Genomic DNA, 22,338 nt, shown 5'->3' with positions numbered 1-22,338 from the left:
AATGAGGATGACTCAATAGAGGGATACAGAAGAGGGGAAAGGTGGAAATTGGACCTTGAAACTTTATTGTCTAAATTATATATATATGAATAAAGTTTTTGTAAGGCAATGGGGTTAAGTGTCTTGCCCAAGGCCACACAGCAAGGTAATTATTAAATATCTGAGGCTGGATTTGAACTCAGGTACTCCTGACTCCAGGGCCGGTGCTCTATCCACTGCATCACCTACCTGCCCCAATAATATATATATATATATATATATATATATATATATATATATATTTTTTTTTTTTTCATAGAGATTAATTGATCAATTCATTTCTTGAGACAAGTCAGAGGTCTCAGACTCCACAGGGATATGAGTATTTTCAAACCAGAATGGAATGGACTGTTTTCTTCCACATGGAAAAAAATCTATAGGTACAGATTCTAATTATATTCCTAGGAGCAAAATGTGGTGATCGCTAAGTGCATTTCATGACCTGAGACTGTCTGTTCATTTCTTGTCCCTTAATGACTATCACCAGAGTACAGCTGGGATAAGATCATGGGGTGTTCTACCAACCTCCTTTAGCTCTGGTCTCATTCAGGGACTTAATGTGCTATTTCATCAACAGACTGCTCAAATGTTCAAAACTTATTTTGCAAATGGTGGCATAATGAATAACCCTTGTCTGGAGGGGGAGATAATAGGTATGGGAGGGGGAAGGAGTGAGCACAATGAAAATAAACCCTTTCTTCAGGAAAAATGTTATCATCAAAGAGCAAGTTAATATTTCTTTTGGATTAGTAGGAAATTAATATCTGATGTTTGACTTGATCCAAAGCAGCTTTTGGGCCGTGTTTTAATTCCCTCCTCCAGTGTTAATAGTTTGTACGCATCAATAAATATTTGCAGAAGAGTGGAATGCATACATATAGTGTTTGATTTGACTCTTTATCTTTTCTAAGAGACAACTAATTTGAGTGTTCCACTTCTTCACACATAGTTATTTTCTGCTAATAACGGATCCAAATTGTCATATGGGTTGGCCAATGCATCCCTTGGTCTATAATCAGTATTAAGGCTCCAGTTTGAGGTAAAGGAACCTGGGGAAAAGTTAAACAAATTGAGTAGACATTTCTTAAATATTTACCATGCAGCAATGTGATTTCCAATAGGCATAAAGCAACAATAACAAACAGGTCATGGCCTCAAGGAGCTTACTTTCTATGGAAGATATATAATATATTTAGAGGTAAGCAAATGTAAAGTATATAAAAAAGAGCTAAAGAAACCTCAAGTGAGAGATAGAGGGATGTACTAGGAGTCAGGAAGATGTGGGTTCAAGTTCTTCCTCTGACAATTCTAATGTGTGTATTCAAGTCGCTAAGTCTTTCAATGCTCTTTAGATTTCTACTAAATTTAAGGGTTATACCTGGAGTTGTCCTTTAGCATGAGTGGAAAAAATAATTAGGCCAGGAATTCCTCATAAGGATAGAATCACAAGTCTGGACCAAAACTTAAAAACTACAGATAGTACTAACACTTGGGTTGGGATGAGATACCAGAAAGACCTCATATTTAAGTCTTTCTATAAAAACCATACTGTCCAACTGTCTCCTTTCCACTAGAAACTGGACTTCATTCCTGGATCCCTATATCACTTCCTCCTGTCTCCTCACCATGGCCCCATGTAATCATCCTCTCCTCCTTTTCTAGTCCCTATTTATATGTTGTCTTCTCCATGTAAGATATTAGGGACTGTCTTGCTTATATTTGCATCCACAGAGTTAAGTATCTGGAACAGAGTAAGAGCTCAATGAATTCTTCCTAATTCTTTCTAATGCTTAATTCTCTCTCTCTCTCTCTCTCTCTCTCTCTCTCTCTCTCTCTCTCTCATGAGCTCTTAAGATGGGGCCCATGAACTTGCCTTTTTTATAATACATTGATAACTATATTTCTTTTTTGTCTTTTTAAATCTTAATAGTATTTTATTTTTTCCAATTACATGTAAACATAGTTTTCAACATTAATTTTTTGAAAATTTTGAGTTCCAAATTTTTTTCCTTTCTCCCTTTCCTCCTTCCTTCCCAAGGTAGCAAATACTCTGAAATAGATTATACTTGCATAATCATGTTAAACCTATTTTCATGTTAGTCTTGTTTGAAAAGAAAAAAAGGGAAAACCATTAGAAAGAAAAACAAATTTTTAAAAAGTGAAAATAGTATGCTTTGGTCTGCATTCAGACTCCATAGTTCTTTCTCTGGATGTGGATGACATATCCTATCTTAAATCTTTTAAAATTGTCTTGGATTGCTGTATTTCTGAGAAGAGTTAAGTCTATCATAACTGATCATCACACAGTCTTACTGTGTACATTGTTCTCCTGGTTCTGCTCTCTTCACTCAGCATCAGGATAACTGTATTTCAATATAATTGGTTACCTTTTTAATCCTCCTATTTTGTTTTATGTATTAAAATGCTATTGTGAGAATTCCATAGATGTTGAAGACATCTGTGCCATAGTAAAGATTAAGAACTCTTGATCTAGAAGGAGGACTTTGTGTCTTAAAGGAAATCAAAGAAAGAGTGTCCTTAAGATATATGAGTTATCCAGTTGTCTCTCTGAGAAGACTAATTTCCATAAAGGAAGCTTTCTGTTAAATCTTTTCTTTTTGTTCAACTATTTAACTGCAGGCAACAGAAACCCCTTAAAGAAACTTTTATCTTAGCTGATTTTAGAAATAAGACATCTAGTTGCTTCTTTGGGAAAATTGCATTAATTGTTGACATCTTCCAGTCAAACTCAGCTATTTTCATGGTGCAAGCAAAGCCAAATGATCTTTAATTCAGAAGTGATAATAGGCACCCCACTCGGCAATCAAACATCAAGAGTCATAGATGTTAAAGATGATGCAAAAGATCTCTTAGGTCCCTTTATCTAATCTTTTCCTCCTTGTTTTCAGGGCGTATTCCTTTCATCTTTTATGTCTATGATTAAATGCACAGGAAAGTTCCTAACATATTTCCTGTATCATGTATAATGCCATCTTCCCTTTCCTCCTGAACCAGTTCATCTAGATTTTAATTCTTTTATTCAGTTCAATTTAAGAACTATTAGTGTCTTCTCTGTTCTAGGTATATAGAAAGTAAAAATGACACAGTCTATGCTCTCAACTATCTTACTATCAAAAAGCATGGATATGGTACATACATGAATAAATATGATACACAATAGAATGAAATAAAGTTAAATCAGGGCAAAAGACAAAAGGTTCTTGGAAAAAGTCTTATGAATTCTTTTTTATGCATCTAAAATTCCCAACTGAATAATTTCAAACCCCTAACTGGATAATTTCACTTATATGAGTATTAGAACTGAACTGTGCCATGGGATATTAGTCACTCCTAAAGGAAGATAGATTATTTTTTTTCCATCCTAAATAGGATTTTTCAAGGAAATTATCATATGAAAATTCACCAGAATGTTGAGTATGCCTATTCTTGCCATCCTTACCTCATAAAAGTTCTTAACATTTAGAAACTGCATCTTTAAATAATATAATGAAATTACAAGAGAAGATGATTTGGAAAAGGTAAGAATTAGGGCTGGTCATCATAGAGTCTAGAGAGAAATCAGTACATGGGCAAGTAGTTAACATTTATTTGCCTTAATTCACTGAAGAAGGAAATGGCAAACCATTCCAGTATTTTTCAAAGAAAAGTTCATAGACAGTTTTGACATGCTTTGTTCCACATTGGAGAAGACTGAACCAATGAACAACAATAGTTTTATTGATGGATATCTCAACTGGACCTTGAAAGGTGGTGCAGATGTACTAATGGATCTGACATCAGGAGAATCTGGCTTTGATTCCAGATATGTATCAACTGTGATGATGGACATGCTACTTAAACTTACTTTCTTCTTCTGTAAAATGGAGGTAATAATGTGTTATATTCATCTTGGTGTTGTGAGAATCAAATGAAATGATGTATATAAACTCTAAAGTCTTATTTCAATGTCAGTTATAATTACACAGCTGTCTCAGGGCTATTGATATACAAGAATGTTGAAAGTTTGACCTTGAATCTTAGAGAGTTGGGAGTCTGGGTATTTTGTATGCATCCCAATTCCTTCCCTCAAGAAGCTCACAATCATTGTTTATTTCCGTTTATGTTGATTATACAAATTCCTGTCCTATGTAGTCCATTTTATATCAGTTCTGCATTTCACTATTTTTCTGCAGTATTTCCCAGGGCTCTGTCCTTATGTCACCTCATAAGGAGCCCAGAGCCCAGAGCCCAGAATAGCTTCAATTCCCTAGACTTGAGAACCATGTGTTGTTTTAGGAAAATGGAAATGTTTTAGGCTTGCTTATGACTACAAAACAAAGGGTTCATTTGCTCTTTTCTTGGCCATTTAGGCTCTAAGTCTTTCCTAGGTCTCATCCTCCCTAGATGGTGGTCAATCTATTGTGTGAATTCTCTGAGATATTTCCTAGAGAAAGTGATTACATAATTGATAGTGAAACAATTATAAGAGTAAAGGGAACTGGTTTGCACCCTTTGAAAGACATGAATGACTCTGTCAAGGCATGAAGAAGAAACCTAAGAAGGCATGAGGAAGATAAAGAACCCTGAATGAAAGGTTGAGTAAAATCCCTGACAGTCCAAAATTTCTTTGGAGGAACCTGAGAGTTAAGCATTTTCTTTCTTCTCCTTTTTTTATCTCTTGTCTGTCTCATATTTCAGTTTTATTGTCCCTCTTTTGCTGGCCATGGTGCTGAATTATTATGTGACCAAGACTTAGTTTAACCTTAGCTATTTCCTGACCCATACTTTCTTTTAAGGTGGAAAATTGCTTAGATGTTCTCTTTCTTTGAAACTATTTCTCTTATTTGCTATTATTTTCATAATAACATGATTCCAATTTTTTATTATAGTGATAATTATTATACCTCTGTGGAAGCACTGAAAACTGAATCTAACAAATGGAGAACTGGGGCCATCCTTAACCCAGGAGAGGTTCAGAGGCTGGGAAAAATACTGAGTGAGGCAAGAAAAGTGTTCTCATACCACAGAAAAGATGTGTTTGTGGTGAACCAGGAGATCCTGGCAAGCTTTCTTCTTTAGTCCCTTTAATGGTATAATTTGCTATTTACTGTGTCAACATAAAGATTAGTGGTGGTGGGGATCAGTAGCACCAAAGATGTTGACTCTGATCTTTTGGGGGTTATTGATTTAGTTCATTGAATTATAATCCCTAAGGAATTAAAAATTCTCCTGTGTTTGGGTCTTTTACAGGAAGAAGCTGCTCTTTTTTTGAGTAAAGACTTTAGGTCAATTGCAAAGCTGAGATTGAGTCAGAAAAATCAAGGTCCTTCAGTAATGGTGGTAAATGGGAAAGAACAATGCATACATGGGGAAGGGGAAGTTTCTATGTAGGAAGGATGCAGTGGAAAAATTACTGGCCTGGAATCAGAGGAGCTAGGTTCACATTTGCATTCTGATGCTTACTACAATTGTGAACTTGGAAAAAAATCACTTAACTTCCTTTGTTTCTTCATCTGTAAAATGAGGAGATTGAATTAGATGCTTCTGAAGTCCCTTCCAGCTAAAGATCTATAAATTACAAATAATTAGCAGATTGCCTTTTTTATCAATGTTAGGAACCCTATTTTAGAAAACTGAAGATTTGATGTATGTACATTTTACCTTGCCTCCAATTTTTTTAAAGGATTTTAAAAATTGTTTTTATTTTTGCCAGGCAATGGGGTTATATGACTTGCCCAAGGTCACACAATTAGGTAATTATTAAGTGTCAGAGGCCAAATTTGACTTTCTGACTCCAGGACTGGCATTCTAGCCACTGCACCACCTACTTGTCCCTCTCCAGTTTTTTTAAGGTTCTTTTTATTCCATATCATTGATCGTTGATTCAGATGGCAAAATATCCATCCCCAGTAGATAGCCTTTTAAAGTTTCTGAGGTTAAAATAATAATCACTGCTTGGTGACCAAATCTTTGTTCATGAGTCTCTGAACTTATTTAGGTTAGTCTTTGGATGATAGACAACACAGTCCAATATACGACTTCTACTTGATACCTTGAGAGTCAGCATGAAATAGTGGACAGATTTCCTGGCTGAGTTCTGATGTCATCTCAGATACTTAATAGCTATATCATTTTGGGCAAGTAATTTTCTTTTTTGCCAGCCTTAGTTTCCTCACCTGTAGAATGAGGAAATTGAATTCAGTGGCAACTAAAGTTGCAAGATCATTTTCAGCTTGCTAGGCCTTGTTGAGATTTTCACTCTCCTTGTCCAATCTTTGACAATCCAGGGTGATACTACCATATGACTGGACACCTAGTTGGTAAAGTGAATAGAGCATTGGTCTGTGAACCAGGCAGACTCATCTCCCAGAGGTCAAATCTGGCCTTGGAGACCTAGCTGTGTGAACCTGGGTAAGTCACTTAACCCTGTTTGCAAAATGAGCTGGAAAAGGAAAAGCCAAGCTACTCCAGTAATCTTTACCAAGAAAACCCCAAGTGAGGTCACGAAGAGTCAGACAATATTGCACAACGATAGCAAGCATCTGCAGCTTAACAATCTGCAGAGACAATGATAATGACACTGACCCATCACCATGTATTTGGACCTGTTTTACTGGTAAAGATAAATTTTTGTTCCTCCATTTCCATGCTCTTTCCAGGGCCACTTTGTCATTGGTGAGGTGTTGATTGGGATTTATGACCTCTGAGCAGGACAAAATTAACTGGCTTGGATGATGTTCAAATTTGTGACTCTAGGTACATGAATACTTATTATTCCCAGATTTTTATTGCTATTAGCCTAAACTGGATGCCAATGAGACCTTGACACTCCAAGATGCAAAGGGGATTTACCTATTTTTAACAGTATGAAGTTTTCATAGAATAACAATTTTCATGATACCTTTAGGGTATTCCAGCAGCGAGTCCCACTTGCTTTGTCCTTTCCCTATTCTCCTCAACATGTGTCTGTATGCCCTCAGGTACTATGGACTCGTGTACAAGTCCGTTTTCAATTGGTCTTATTTTCCAAGGATAAGTTAGGTTCAACTCTGCTAACCTCCTAATTTCTTCATCATCTCTATTCATGCCATCTGCTCTCCAGTCTCCCCCTTTGTCTAGACCTTGGGCTTATATTCTTATGACCCTGGGCTCTGATTGCTGAACAATCCCCCTGATATTGCTAGAGTTCAGAGTCATCATACCATTTCCTGAGGCAATGCTGACTATTATGCAATTCTCCTTATCCTTCTCTTCCCCCAATTCCCTTTTCTCTTTCATCTATTCCCCCTCCCCCATTCTGATTCGAGTTGTAAGAACAGCAATCAAATCAGCACTACCATTCCTGGCAAAGACATGTGAATCATTTGCCCTATTATCCAATCAACATTCCCTCTGGCCTCCCAGGACAAAATATTCCTTCTTTGCTACCACTTCCCTAAATTGGGTAGTAGCTATTAGAATAAAAAGTTGAAGGTGGGAATGATCTTACCCCTTGTATTTATATCTTCAGTGCTAAGCATAGTGCTTAATAGTTTTTCGTCCATTTGTTCATTTGTTCATCCATCCATTCATTCATTCATTCTCTCATTGAATTGACTTTGGGTTCATGCCAAGTGACTGTAAGCCCTCCACAGGGGCTACACAGCCAGAAAGGCTTTGAATAGGACTCAGTGATAGACTAAGTTAATATCTGGGGAACAGTTCAACTAAATTCAAAGGATCATGACCTGGTGAATGACTCCCAAGGGAAGCATTTTTTTTTGGTATGTATAGCCATGACAGCTTATTAATTCATCTGCTTAAACTTTGAAGGGGCAGTAATGTGAATGAAAAGAGAGAGTAGAGAGTCTGAAGAAATCACCACTTTTTGAAGTGTGGGATTATTGAAATAAGCATGGCCCAAGGGATCTAAGAAAAGGTGAGGATGAAGAAAGGGAATGCCAATGACTTCTAGGACAGAATCACAACCTTTCAGACATTACCCCAGGCAAGAGCAGGGTGTGCAGCTGCTCATTAGAGCAGTCCTCTGATAGCTAATTACTCTCTTGTGAAGACTGGGTGGAACAATTGGAACTTTCATGCTTAATAAAAAGCAGAACTGCTCACCTTTTACCATCTTGTCCAGAGCTATTTCATCTGAACATAACGAGGTAGAGTTGCTTTGATATTAACTATCCCTTGAAGGACTTGGATGTTCTTAAAATCAGAAGTTAATGATTTTGTGTCTCACAGTAGGGCACGGGACTTCGTTTTATCTGTATGTTGAATAAGCCAGAGGCCCAGGGCGACAGAACTGTAGGTTACTCTTTCTTCCTTTGGTGAGTTGGTTGCATATATTGTGAGATTTTGAGACATTTGAAACCCTTCTTGGTTTAATATGAGAGGTAGTGTGGTGCTGTGATTAGAGACTTGGTCTTAAAGTCAGGAGGATGTGAGTTCAAGTTTTACCTCTGACACATACTGGTTGTATAACTGGGGGTGATGGTATTAAACCCCCCCTTTCCCCCACCCCCAACTCTGAAGACTTTTTAAGAGAGATAGTTTTCTCCTTTGGGACTTTCTTACATCAATGAAATCACAAGTCTAGTTCTTATCCCTATGTTTTAAATACAAGATAGACTAAGGTGACCAATTGGGTCAATTACTGCAAAAATCTAAAAAATAATTTAAAATATTTTTTTAGTTTTTTTTTGCAAGGCAAATGGGGTTAAGTGGCTTGCCCAAGGCCACACAGCTAGGTAATTATTAAGTATCTGAGACCAGATTTGAACCCAGGTACTCCTGACTCCAAGACCGGTGCTTTATCCACTACGCCACCTAGCTGCCCCTAATTTAAAATATTTTTATGGGGCAGCTAGGTGATGCAGTGGATAGAGCACTGGCTCTGGAGTCAGGAGGACCTGAGTTCAAATCCCATCTCAGACACTTAATAGCTGTGTGACCTGGGCAAGTCATGCAACTCCATTGCCTTGCAAAACCCCCCCAAAAAGAGAGGTAAAATATTTTTATAATTTTACTTTCATTTCTCCTATCTGTACAAATATATTTTAAATACTAATAATTAACAAGCTGATATTAATTTTACTTTGAGATAAAATATTTACACTACTATGTATATGTGAAAGTTCTAGATCAGTGGCCTTTTTGACACAGTTTAACCTTTTGAGGTATCCTTGAATTCCAGTCTTTGCTGCATGGCTGCCATTTTTCTCTTTTTCCTCTTTTTTTTTGGCTAAGCAGCTTTACATTTGTTTTCTTGTCATATTCTTTCTAAATGCTATTTAATCCACTAGTTATTCAACAAACATTTAAGTCTCTACTTTGTGTTTGTCACTGCAGATAGGTACTGGGACCATAGCACCAAATTTGGAAGGGACCTCAGAGGCAATCTAGCCTACTTCTTTTATTTTATAGATGAGAAAACTGAGGTCCAGGGTGATTCAATGATTTGTCCAAATGTCAAAAAGATAGCAATCTCTAGGGATGAGAAGTTGTAGTTGTAGCAGTTTCCTTATCGGGAGTCACCCATATCAATGAAATTAGGGTCCAATTCCTTCCCATTTCACTGGGTATGTTACTGTATTAGGTTCAGGGAACACAAAAGGCAAAAGGAAATGCAATGCCTCCTCTCAAGGAGTTTACATTCTTCTGAAAGGAAACAGGTGCATAATTAACAGTCAAGTCAACAAATCAACAAATGCTCCAAAAGCTGGACTAAGTTCAAATAATAGAAATATATATATAAGCAAACACAGTCTCTGTCTTTGAAGAACTTATATTCCGTTGGGGGAAGATAACCACTAAAAGGAAAAAGGGCAGAAGATCTGAAGATCCCCAATGCAGGGGCAATGGAGAGAAGGCAGTATTATAGCTGAGCTGGAACTAGTCAATCAGAGGGAAGGGTCCAGGGATACTCAGAGAACTAAAAAGTGATGTAGTTTGAGAAACAAGAAAGCATTACCAATGGGAACGAGTAAGAAAGGTCTCAGAGGAAGTGGCACTGGAGTTGAGGTTAGAAATAAATCAAGATTATGAAAGGTTGAGGTGAGAAAAGAATGGCTTGCAGAACAGACTATGCAAAGGCAAAAAGGCAGGTAGTGGAATTCTGAGTAACTAGAAATGGATCAAAACAGTTGGAATTGCGTGTGGGGAACAATATAAAATTAGTTTGGAAAACTATAGCAAAGTAGGTGTCTTATATTCCTATTTCAGTAATTATAGAGTCTGGATTTCTTGTGTTTCTTGTTTGTTTTTGCAAGGCAATGGGGTTAAGTGGCTTGCCCAAGGCCACACAGCTAGGTAATTATTGAGTGTCTGAGGTTGGATTTGAACTCAGGTCCTCCTGACTCCAGGGCCAGTGCTCTAACCCCAGTCTGGATTTCTTGATTTAATATGCCAATTAATAGTATGAATTATTAATGAACAAGGCCTAAACATAGCTGTTGAATCAATTCTTAATCAAAGGGTTACTAAATTCTTGGTTAGTTTAGAAGTCCTTGAAAGTCATTAAATGAAGTGACAAAGGAAGTATGTCAGTATCCAGTAGGGAGATTTGGCAATAATCTGAGGTTTCATATGGTCTTCAGTTGGGAATCCATTTGAGGATCTGGTCTGAGAGAACAAGGAATGGAGATATCAGGAACAAAACTGGAAAGAAGAGGCATCACAGATGCAACAGGTAAAGGAGAAAGATAAAGGAAGACTGAGCTATGAGGAAAAAAGGGGAGATATTGAGCTGGTAAGCTGTCTTGGAAAAAGAAGACTTTGACTAGACCTCTAAGTTAGATCTTTTTCTCCAGGTCTTGGGGAAATTTCAAGAATAGATTCTGTTTTGGGTATCTGTCTTTTAACAGATACTTCTCCAAATGTTTCAGGTAATTTGAGTTTTGCTTTGACCATAAAGAGGCCTGGGTTAGTTAGGGTTAAAGTTAAATATGAATATAAATATAAATATAAATTAGGCAGAGAACCAATTTCTATTCTGAGGTTAGGAATTTTTCTAACTGGAGGCTCTTAGTGATTGTGATTGTGCTCTCAATTTTTTGATTCATATAAATTCTACAAAGCAATAGTTCTCAAACTTTTTGGCCTCAAGACCTTTACAATTCTTAAAAATTATTAAGGACCTTCCCTCTTTTGATCATGTGGATTTCATGAATATTTACCACATTAGAAATTAGAATGTTTTATTATTATCATGAAAATAACTTAGACTTCATGGACTCTTTCAAAGAATCCTTAGACTTTGAAAATGCCTGCCCTAAAACAGCAGAGAAATTAACCATACAGACTTAAAAGGATATTATATTGCCTCCAGTCTTAAAATGAACTAATTGTGGTAACAGGGTTTGACTGTCTCCAGAGACAAAGGAGATAGGAGGAAAGAGTGGAATTATAAAATATATATATTATGATAAATATAAATGATCAACTCTTGACTACTGGATATTTTGACTTATGCTGACTGGTTACCTGCACCCTTTGCAATGAGAACCATAGGATTTTTGAAAGGTAAAACTTTAAAAAAAAGATAAATTAGAATTATAAAGTGAAGGCATTTAAGTGCCAAACTGGGAGAATTGTTTTTTTTCCTAAAGACAGAAGGGAGCCTCTGATAGTTTTTTTGAAGAGAGTCATAATCGGATTTGTGTTGTAAGAAGGTCATTTTGCCAGGTGAAGGATGGATTGGGAAGAATAGAGAGTAGAATAAGTGAGAACCAATTAGAAGGGTTTTGTTATAGTCCAAGCAAGACAAGAGGAAGGCCTGAACAAGGGTGGTGATTATGTGAATAGAGACAGAGGACTGAACAGGAAAGATACAGATATAGAAATGATTTTTTGCATCAAATGATCATATCTATTGAGGGAATTGAAGGAAATAGGATATTAAGTGTCTAATTGTCAGCATTTAGTGAACCACACTGGCTTCATCCGTGACTCATTTCTGACTCTGACTCAATTCCTTTCTTATTCAATTGTGGGTCTGGTTTAACTTCAGTCTTGTGAGAAAAATTTTGTTTAATTGTGGGACTTGGGAGAAGATTTTATTGCATTGTTTTGAATCTAGCCTTGCGTAACTGGGAAGTTGGACCAACTCTATCTGCTGTTTAGAGAATCTAAACTAAGTCTTAGGTTGTGGCGACCTGGAATTCAGTCCAAACCAAAGACTGATGCAAGGAATTTTCTCATGATTATGCATCTCAAGCAAACTAAATTTCTTCTCTGAATTCTGGCCCTGTATTGATTAATCATTACTTATTGCTTCCATGTTCCTTTGATTGTTCATGGACACTTGGAGGGACTAGGACATCTTATCCTGATTTCAGGAAATTATGCCCATTTGCTTTTCCCCTCCCATCCTGGAAAATCTCTAATCTTTCCTCCAATTAGAAATCAGATTATTTAATTAGATCACCCAATATTATATTCTATTTAATAGTTTTCTTTTAAATAATTAACTGACCATATTTGATGAATTGTTATTAATATATAAAAAACAGTTTCCCTCTTAGGGTCCAGCCCTAAGTAAAGGAAAAGGCTCAATCCTGATCTGTGAAGCAAATTGGCATGCATTGCTTAATAAATTAATATGCTGAGAAGCTCAGATCTGTGTTTTCTCCTTTTATCTTTCACCTGCTACACTACCATCCATCTCCCTGCCTTTCTCCCTACCTATGTCTGTTTGTCTGTCTCTGTCTGTCTGTCTGTCTATCTCTCTCTCTCTTTCTATCTATCTATCTATCTATCTATCTATCTATCTATCTATCTACCTACCTACCTACCTATATATTTAATGTTTGTCTGTCCATCTCCCAAATCATTTCTCTCTTACTCATATCTCTATTTCAATCTAAGTATGTCATCTCTCTCTCTCTATAGATAAACTACATCTCTATATATCTAGATATAAAATTAAAAAGACTTAATAGCTAACATTTATATAGAGCTTTAATATTTATAAAGTATACTACATAATTTTTTTATCCTCAAAAACAACAACCCTTCCAGGTGAGTGCTATCATTTGACGGATGAGGAAACTGAAGCTGAAAGAATTTAAATGACTTGCTTGGTGTCATTCAACTAGTAAATATCTGAGGCAGGATTTAAACTCAGGTCTTTCTGACTCCAAGTCTGACGTTCTATACATTGAGGGTATGATACATTGAGGTTTTGTCCTCTCCCTATATGACTTTGATTTCTCATTCTAGATCAGGGATCTACCAATTTGTCTTGATAAATATGTTGATATCTATATTTCAACACAATTGGTTTCCTTTGTATTTGTATATATTTTATTTTATGATTTAAAAACAAAGTTCTGAAAAAGTCTGGTTTTACCAGACTACTGCTAGAGGGGCCCAGGACATGTTCCACATGTTTTGAAAGCTTGACATTTCACATAAATTTGGTGATTATGACTATTTGGTAGCATGTGTCCATTAAAAAATTGTTCTTACATTTTTGTGGATTAATGCTAATTTGGGGTAATATTAGGCAACAGTTTTGTTGGGTTCCAGCTGTGCTTCAATGCTGAATCATTGAGGATAGTTTCGAAATTGTTTTTATAGAATTGGAATTTATCATCTGTTAGTTTATGAAGAATAATGAGTTTCTGGGGTATAATTCTGAATGCCTTATTGTATTGAATTTTTTTTCAGCAGTTCCTACAATTTCCTTAAATAATCTCTGTTGCTCAATGTCTGGGCTGTCTGTGATGATGGATGATAAATGATGGATGATGGATGATAATCATGATGATGATGATGATGATGATAAAGTTGAGAAATCATTATATTCATAAAGAAAATGAAAAGAAATTGATCCCCCTGAATAATTTGCTCCAATGTAGTTTCAGTGACTCCTTCTTCCCTCTTCCTAAAAGATCAGTGAGTAGAACATTCTGCTTTTCAGGTAACAGCAGGGCTTATTTGAAAGGGGTCCTATTTAAAGCCTCATGGCATGGAATCAATCCTCTCCCTCAAAGACAAATCTTCCTGTTTATGCTGTTCATGACAAACAGCCTGTCCTGATCATTTTCCGGAGTCCAATTTATAGCCAGCCAGTAAGTGGAGCTAAAGCTTCACAAGTTGTTTCGATTTGTACAGAACATACATTTGGGAATCACTGGAGGAACTTTTCCCTTTAGCATCTGTTTGCTCCACTCAGAGTACACAGATAGCCATACTTGGAGAGCCCTGGGGGCTGATTGAGCTCTTCCCTCTCTGACTTTTTCCCCTGACCCATAGACCACAGAGAATACCTTTTGGTTGGTCAACCCCTTGGCATGCTCACTTGCCCATTTCTCTGCTTTAGGTAATGTCCTCTGTTTGGATAGTCATGGCCAGCAGCATTCTTAGGGCTAATGTCCATGAAGCCTTGATTGGGATGCCATCCAAATTCCCAGCCTAGATAGAAATGGAGTAGAACAGATCCTTCCTCCTATCCCTTTCAGGGAAGACCAGGGCTTCAGGAATTTGCTTTTGTAGCTCTTTTAAGTTCCTATACTAAGCAGTTTGTTTTTAATTCATGCCAAAACTCTGTGCCTGGTCAGAGAATCATAGAATAACAGAATTGAAAAGACTCTTGGAGGTCTTTTAGTTCAATCTGTACTCAAATCTCCCCTCAGCAGCACCCCCCCCAATATATGCTCAACTAGCCTTTAATTATAATAACTGATGCTCACAGGGTAGTTAATAGCTTGCAGAGTTTTCATATTTTATTTTATTTGAGCCTCACAATTGCTTCATTAGGTACGTACTTCAAGAATTATTTCCCCACTTTTCAGTCATGTACAACTCTTTGGGCCTTCATTTGAAGTTTTCTTGGTGAAGATATTGGAGTGGTTTAGCATTTCCTTTTCTGGCTGATTTTACAGATGAGAACCTGAGGCAAACCAGTTGAGTGACTTGCCCTTGTCTGAGGTTGGATTTGAACTCAGTTCTTCCTGACTACTTGACTCCAGCACTGTAGTTATCCACTATGCTATATGACATTCCCCATTTTACAGATGGAGAAATGAAGGCACAGAGAGGTTACTAGAACAATGTCTTGTAGATAAGTACAAGGAGTAGAATTTGAACACAGGCCTCCTGACTACATTTCAGCACGCGATCCATTATACAACAAGAGAGTTTTGCTTAAAGATCTTGAGTGAGGGGAAACCATCTACTTCCTGGGGAATACCTAGTTTAGTTTAGGATTGCTGTAATTGTTAGGAAGATTTCCCTTCTATGGAGATAAATTTTATCTCATAAGGTATAATCCAAGGCTCCTTACTTCCTTGGGCATCCTCTTTGGGCATTCTTCAGCTGAAATATGGTGACCAGAGCTGAATAGAGCAGTGGTTCCAGTTGTCCAGAAGTAATTAATTTAGGGCAAGATATGATGGAACTACTACTTTGAGATACTATGTCTTACTCAATGCAGCCTAAGATCACATTACTTTGTTGGTAGATTTTCTTCATGTTTTAAAAATATTTTTCTTTGATTCCCTTTTCATTTTGCATACATTTCTTATTATTTCCCCTAGGGTGCCCCATTGACAAAAAAGTTAATTAAAACTGACCATTGCAATGACTGTATAAAGCTTTTGCAACATTGTGCACTCATTGTAGTCTACCTTTCTTTTGAGAGGAGAAAAATGTGTTCCTTCCTCTAGGAATGCTGAGTCCAGAACCTTTTATTTAAGTTTTATCTAAATTTAGTTGCCTTTTTATTTTCATTTACTTTATTGTGGGCACTATGGTTATTAGTCTCTTGTTTCTCCCTCACTTTTCATCAGTCTGGGTATAATATATAGAGTAACCCAGAAACTACTGGATTCAAGTCCTGATTCTCACTTATACTAGCTATGTTACTCTAAGCAAGTCACTTAACCTCTCAGAGATCAGCAGTTTTGAGAAGTTGAGTGTATGATGGCTAAAGTGCTTAAGATAAGGTGGGGGTCAGGAAAACAGGTTCAAATCTTGCCTCTGGATGAGTGATCATGCATAAATTGCTTAATCTTTCTGAGTCTCAGTATCCCCAGCTGTTAAAAGAGGGATTTGAACTAGATGACCTCTAAAAAACTATGATTCTGAAGTCCTCCCAAAGTCAGTCGGAATTTCTTATGGCTCAGTCATATTACATTAAATTCATATATCATATTTTTCTCACTCATCCCCTCAACAAAGGGCACCTCCTATTTTCTATTTTTTGCTACCATCGAAAAGGCTGCTGGGAATATTTTGGCATATAGAGGACTTTTCTTTCTGTTTTTTAACTTCTTGGGCCAATACCCAGTAGTGAGATCACTGGGCGAAAGGGTGCCATATTACATATTGAACTTGTAGCTTGCCTAAATGTATGCTATTCTTTAGAAACACTGTTATCTAGATATGTCTTCTAGATTCTATGGGTGAAATTCATTTTATTCTATTGCCATCATGGACAAAGATGAAAACCAAGACAGACACAACTCTAAAATAGCTCACACAAATAGAAGAGTAAGACTTAAGGTTTATCTCTATAGAATTTTAACTTCTGAGAATCAGCCCGGTATTCTTCCTTGTGCTGTGAAAGTCTGTCATTCAGGGTGCTAATCCTTAGAGACATTTAGGGTAGCATAGTAGATAGAGCACTCAATCTGAACTCATAAGACTTGGGTTCAAATTTATCCCCAGTCACTTTCTAGCTGTGGGTCTCTGGGCAACTCCATAACCTCTGTCTTTGTTTCCTTAACTAGAAAAATGGGAATAATAATAACTGATTCCCAGGGTTGTAATGAGGCTCAAATGAGATAATATTTGTAAAGTATTTGGTATATAATAGGCACTTAATAAAATGCTTTGTTTCCTGCCTCCCTATTTCTCCCCGATGGCATCTGAGACTGGAGATGAAAGAGTAGTTAAATTTGATGGTTCCTGGGGCACTCCACCTTTCTCTCATATTGACATTAAGTCATTAATGGTGGCCATTCAATCATCAGTGAATCCATCCAAATGCACTATCATCCAGACCACATATCCTCATTTTGTCTACAAGAATAACAGGGAATCACAGACCCTATTCCCTGATCTTTCTTAATTTCTCTTTAAAAAGTTTTAGTGAAGGGGAAGCTAGGTGGCGTAGTGGATAAAGCACTGGCCCTGGAGTCAGGAGTACTTGGGTTCAAATCCAGTCTCAGACACTTAATAATTACCTAGCTGTGTGGCCTTGGGCAAGCCACTTAATCCCATTTGCCTTGCAAAAACCTAAAAAAAAGTTTTAGTGATACTTTGTTCTCTGCAATCATTTTTTGATATGACATACCCATTCCTGAACCCAACTATTGTGTAATAAAGAAAAATGGTAAAACAAAACCAACCAACATGGTGACCTTTTAATTTTTTTTGGCAGTGTACTCATCACTTGCCCACTGGTTCCCTAGCCTTTCCCTCCATCTCTCAAATGTCCCCAGGGAGGTATATTTCATAATCCTTGCTTCCAAGCACAGCTCAGTGACTGCTTCCCATACAGAACCTTCTTGATCTCTGCTCCTTCCCCAGTTTTACCATATTTCCACTTAGATATAACTTTGTAATACTTTGCAAATACTTTTTAATTTACTTAATTTGGGTGCGCATTTTTAATTTACTTAATTTGGATGCACATTTCATCTTGGATCTCTCTTCTACCTCATCCCCAGGAGGATATAAATTCCTTGAAGATAAGGATATATGTTTCTTGAAGTTTTTGTCTTTGTATTTTCAGTGCTCAGCATAGTGCTTGGCAAACAACTGGTAAATAATAATTATTTAGTTAATTGAATTTCATTATTTGTTTCCTGGAACCAATATTAATAATTTCATTTAATCTTAGATTATTTGCCTTTTGAGGTGTTTTCATTCAAATTATTGGGGTTGTTACAAATTATTTTCTTGATTTTTCTTTTCTTTGTCCTGTATCAGTCTATTAATTAATTTTTATTATTTATAGGATAGGTAGGTGGTTCAGGAGTCAGAAGGATCTGAGTTCAAATCCAGCCTTAGACACTAGCTGTGTTACCTTGAGCAAATCACTTAATGCTGATTTCTTCACTTTCAGGACTAATTCTTGTCATCCGTATCTGACCACTGGACCCAGATGACTCCAGAGGAGAAGGTGAGGCTGGTGAATTAGCACAGCCCCTCTTACTCAAATCCAATTCATGTGCATGCCCTGGCATCATATTCATGATGTCATAGTCTTCTTCAAGAATGAATCGCACCCAAGTCAAAGAGAAAATATTACAAGCAGCCAGAAGGACACAGTTCAAATATCGTGGAGCTGCAGTCAGGATCACACAGGACTTAGCAGCAACTACATTGGAAGCTCGTAGAGCTTGGAATATAATATACCGGAAGGCAAAAGAGCTTAGAATGCAGCCAAGAATGAACTACCCAGCAAGGCTGAATGTCCTCTTCCAGGGAAAAAGATGGACTTTCAATGAACCAGGGGAATTTCAAAGGTTCCTTTTGGAATGGCCAGAGCTGAACAGAAGGTTTGATCTTCAGATACAGGACTCAGGTGAGGCATGGAGATTGGAGGAGAGGGGGGAAATATGAGGGACCTAATGAGGATGAACTGCATGTATTCCTGCATAGAAAAATGACACTGATAAAACTCATATGAACCTTCTCAGTTAATAGAGCTGGTAGAAGGAGCTTTTATAGTTGAAGCACAGGAGACAGCTGAATTCGAAGATAAAATATGGTGTAAAAATGGAGTCAATAGAAAAAAGGGAAATGTAATGGGAGAAAGAAAAAGGAGAGGGGGAATAGGCCAAGATATTTTATATAATAAGATTTTTTTTATTGCAATGAGCTATTGCAATGATATGGAAGGGGGGAGGCAAGGGGGAATGAGGGAACCTTTGCTCTCATTAGAGGTGGCTAGGAGAGGAAACAGCATATAAACTCAATAGGGTATAGGCATCTGGAGTAAGAAGGAGAGGGGAGCAGGGGGAAGGGGTGGGGATGTGAATAAAGGAGGAGAGGATGGACCATGGGGGGAGAGTGGTCAGATATAACACATTTTCTTTTTTACTTCTTGCAAGGGGCTGGGATTGGAAGGCCTGTCCAGGACCATAGGGCTAGGTGGATGCTGGGCCTAATGGGTGGTATGGGGGCTCAGGCCTCTTGGCCCCAGGACCAGGGATCTGTCTGCTGTGCCACTCAGCGACCCTAGAACAGAGTCAGAGTGAAAGGAGAGAGAAAATAAAGTACATGGTAGTGGAGAAATAAGAAAGGAGGGAGTTGCAATCAGCAATGGCAATGGTGGAAAAATATGGAAGCAACTTTTGCGATGGACTTACCATAAAGAATGTGATCCACCCGTGACAGAGTTGTTGGTGTTGGAACAAAGACTGAAGCACATTTTTTATTATTGTTATTTGGGGGAGGGTGCAGGGCAAATGGGGCTGGGTGGCCTGCTTGGGGCCACATAGCAGGGTGATCTTTGGGTTGTCTGGGGCTGGATTTGGACCCAGGTGCTCCTGGCTCAAGGGTCAATGCTCTGTCTGCCACCTAGCCACCCCTACTATGATTACTATTTTATTTTATTTTGGGTCTTTTTTTCCCTTCTTTTTTGTTTTTTGCAGGGCAGTGGGGATCGGGTGGCTTGCATGTCACACAGCTGGGTGATTGTTGGGTCTACAGGGCTGGATGTGGGCTCGGGTGCTCATGGCTCCAGGGCTGGTGCTTTGTCCATTGCGCCACCTGGCCATACCTACAATTATTACTGTTATTTTTTTAATTTTAATTTTTTCTCTCCCCTTTACTTTATTGCCCAAGCAAGTCTATATTCATGGGGGGAGGGGTATTTTGTTTACTCTTAAACAAGAATATTTTATTAATGTAAAAAAACCATTTGTACAAAATGAGAATAAAAAATAAAATAAAGAATGAATCACAAACAACAAAATCAGTTTACTCAAGTGTTCTCATATGTCTTTGAATTCCTTATAGTAATAATTTCCATCTGAGCACAATATTTTATTATATCCTTTATTTTATATGATACTGTTTGTTCAAATCCATGGACAACCATTTTGTTTCCAGTGTATTATTAATACCAAAAAAAATGCTTCCATGCATATATTGTTACACATGGAAACTTGCTTTGGATTCCATTTGGATTTCCATTGATGGAATTAAAGGGTTAAGGAATGCAGTAAAAAGAGGACTTGAGTTCCAATTTCAGCTCTGCCTTCTACTTCACAGTAGGTCATTTGGCTACTGGGTCTCAGCTTCCTTATTTCTAAAAATGAGAGGATTGGACTGGAATGAAGTTTCTTCCTATTTAAACTGATGGAATCAGACTAAAGGACTTTGGGAGTTCTTCTGAACTCAGAATCTAGGATTCCAAACCAATTTAGTGACTTTTCTCAAATAATCTGAAATTACTTTCCAGAATGGATGCATCCATTTGCAGCTCTCTCAACAGGGCTTAAGTGTACCTTACTACAGTTCTTCGATGTTGGCTTTTTATCACATTTGCCAGTTTGATGGGTATGAAGTGATACTTCTAGTTGTTTTAATGTGCATTTCTCTTATTATAGGGGACAAGGAACATTTATTTTTATGTAGTTGGTAGCAGTTTGCAGGGATCCCGTTCCCAGAATGCCAGGACTACTATAGAAAGAGGGACAAGAAAATAAGCTACATGTGCAGTGGATACTGGGGAATGGCACTATTAGGCAACCAGAGACCATGTGATGAAATGGATGTAAATGCTGCTTGAGGCTCCCAATGTCGTTTCCAGACTACAGTCAAAGTACGTCTGTTCTGGGAGTGGCATCCAACATCAGTTCCTAGCCCTATGTCTCATATCATGTGCTAGCACACACGGAAAGACCCCCCCTCCTGCCCACAGGGTAGGCATTGCTGCCTTTGCTAGCTTGCCAAGCAAGCTTCTTTGGAACTCTGCCTAAAAGTCTCTCTAATCATCTGCCCCCTTGCTATAGGCACCCTTCCTCCCCCATTTCAGGCCATTTCCCTGAAATCTGAGTAAATGATTGATCACTTCAAAGCAGCAGACAAATGGACTGCCCAGCTAGCGGATCTCCTTCTAGCCAGCGAGCATTTGGGCACCCAGTGGCAGCCAGGATGCCATCCGCAGATGATGATTGGAATTTTGTCTGCTGTGGCAGTTGGATGGAGAGCTCCCTGCCCGTTCGCTGGGTTGCAGTTAAAGAGAGAACTGGAGTTTTCTCAGAGTAGGAATGGGAAGACTCAGGCTCTTAATCAAGGTCCAACAGATCCTAGAATTATGAAATATAAAACCAGATCAGATAGTTCTTGTTGTACTCTTGAGGAAAGCACAGAACTGAAGGGATCTGCCCTGGGAAGGAAGCAATAATGTTTGGTTTTATATCAAGCCCATAGACTGGGGATTATTTGAGGACAGGTACTACTTCAATTTTTGACTACCTAGCACGATGTTTGGCAGGTATCCTTCACTATCTATAAACTATCTTCCAAATTAGAGTCTGAACTTTTTGAGGGCAAAGCCTTGTCTTTCTTTGTAGGCTTAGCACATATATCAGTATGTAGAAAACACATAACAAATGTTTGTTGACTGCAGATGTGTTTTTTTTAACCTGTTTTTGAAGGGGCATCTTGGTGGATTCGGAGTCAGGAACACCTGAGTCTCAGACACTTATTAATTGTGTGATCCTGACAAGTTAACTTAATTTCCTCATCTGTAAAATGAGCTGGAAATAGAAATGGCAAACCACTCCAGTATCTTTGCCAAGAAAACCCCAAAATGGGGTCATGCAGAGTCAGACATGACTGAAATGACTGAATATATGGCTTAGGGAATTCCAAGAGAGGAGACCTTTTATCAAATCTGCTTTGCAACTGTTCTGCAACTTAGTCTTAGAGAGTTGCTTGGGGACATTGAGAGGCAAACTGATTTGCCTAGGGTCTTCACTGGGCAGAAGCAGGACTTGAAACCAGACCTTCCTAATTCTAAGACCACTGGGAATTATTCTCTCTCTCTCCATGTTTTCTGCTTTCATGTTGGGTTCCCAGTACAGGTCAAAATATTTGATGTGAGTTCTCCAGCTTCAAAGTTAGTGCGCTTTCCAATTTACCACAGGGTTAGCAATTTATCCTCACTCCTAATCATCTAAGGTCTTAGCCTTTACATGTGGGAAAGCTCTTAGAGATAATTTAGTTCCACTTCATTTTATAGATGAGGAAACTGGAGGTGACTCACCCAGAGTCATACAAGTAAGAAACAGAATCAGAACTTAATCTAGGTCTTCTTAGCTTAATTCCAGAGATCTCGTTCTT

The sequence above is a fragment of the Macrotis lagotis genome, chromosome 3 (genome assembly GCF_037893015.1).
Source record: "Macrotis lagotis isolate mMagLag1 chromosome 3, bilby.v1.9.chrom.fasta, whole genome shotgun sequence".
Taxonomy (NCBI): Eukaryota; Metazoa; Chordata; class Mammalia; order Peramelemorphia; family Peramelidae; genus Macrotis; species Macrotis lagotis.
The sequence above is the reverse complement of the archived record's forward strand: the minus strand, read 5'-3'. Positions refer to the sequence as shown.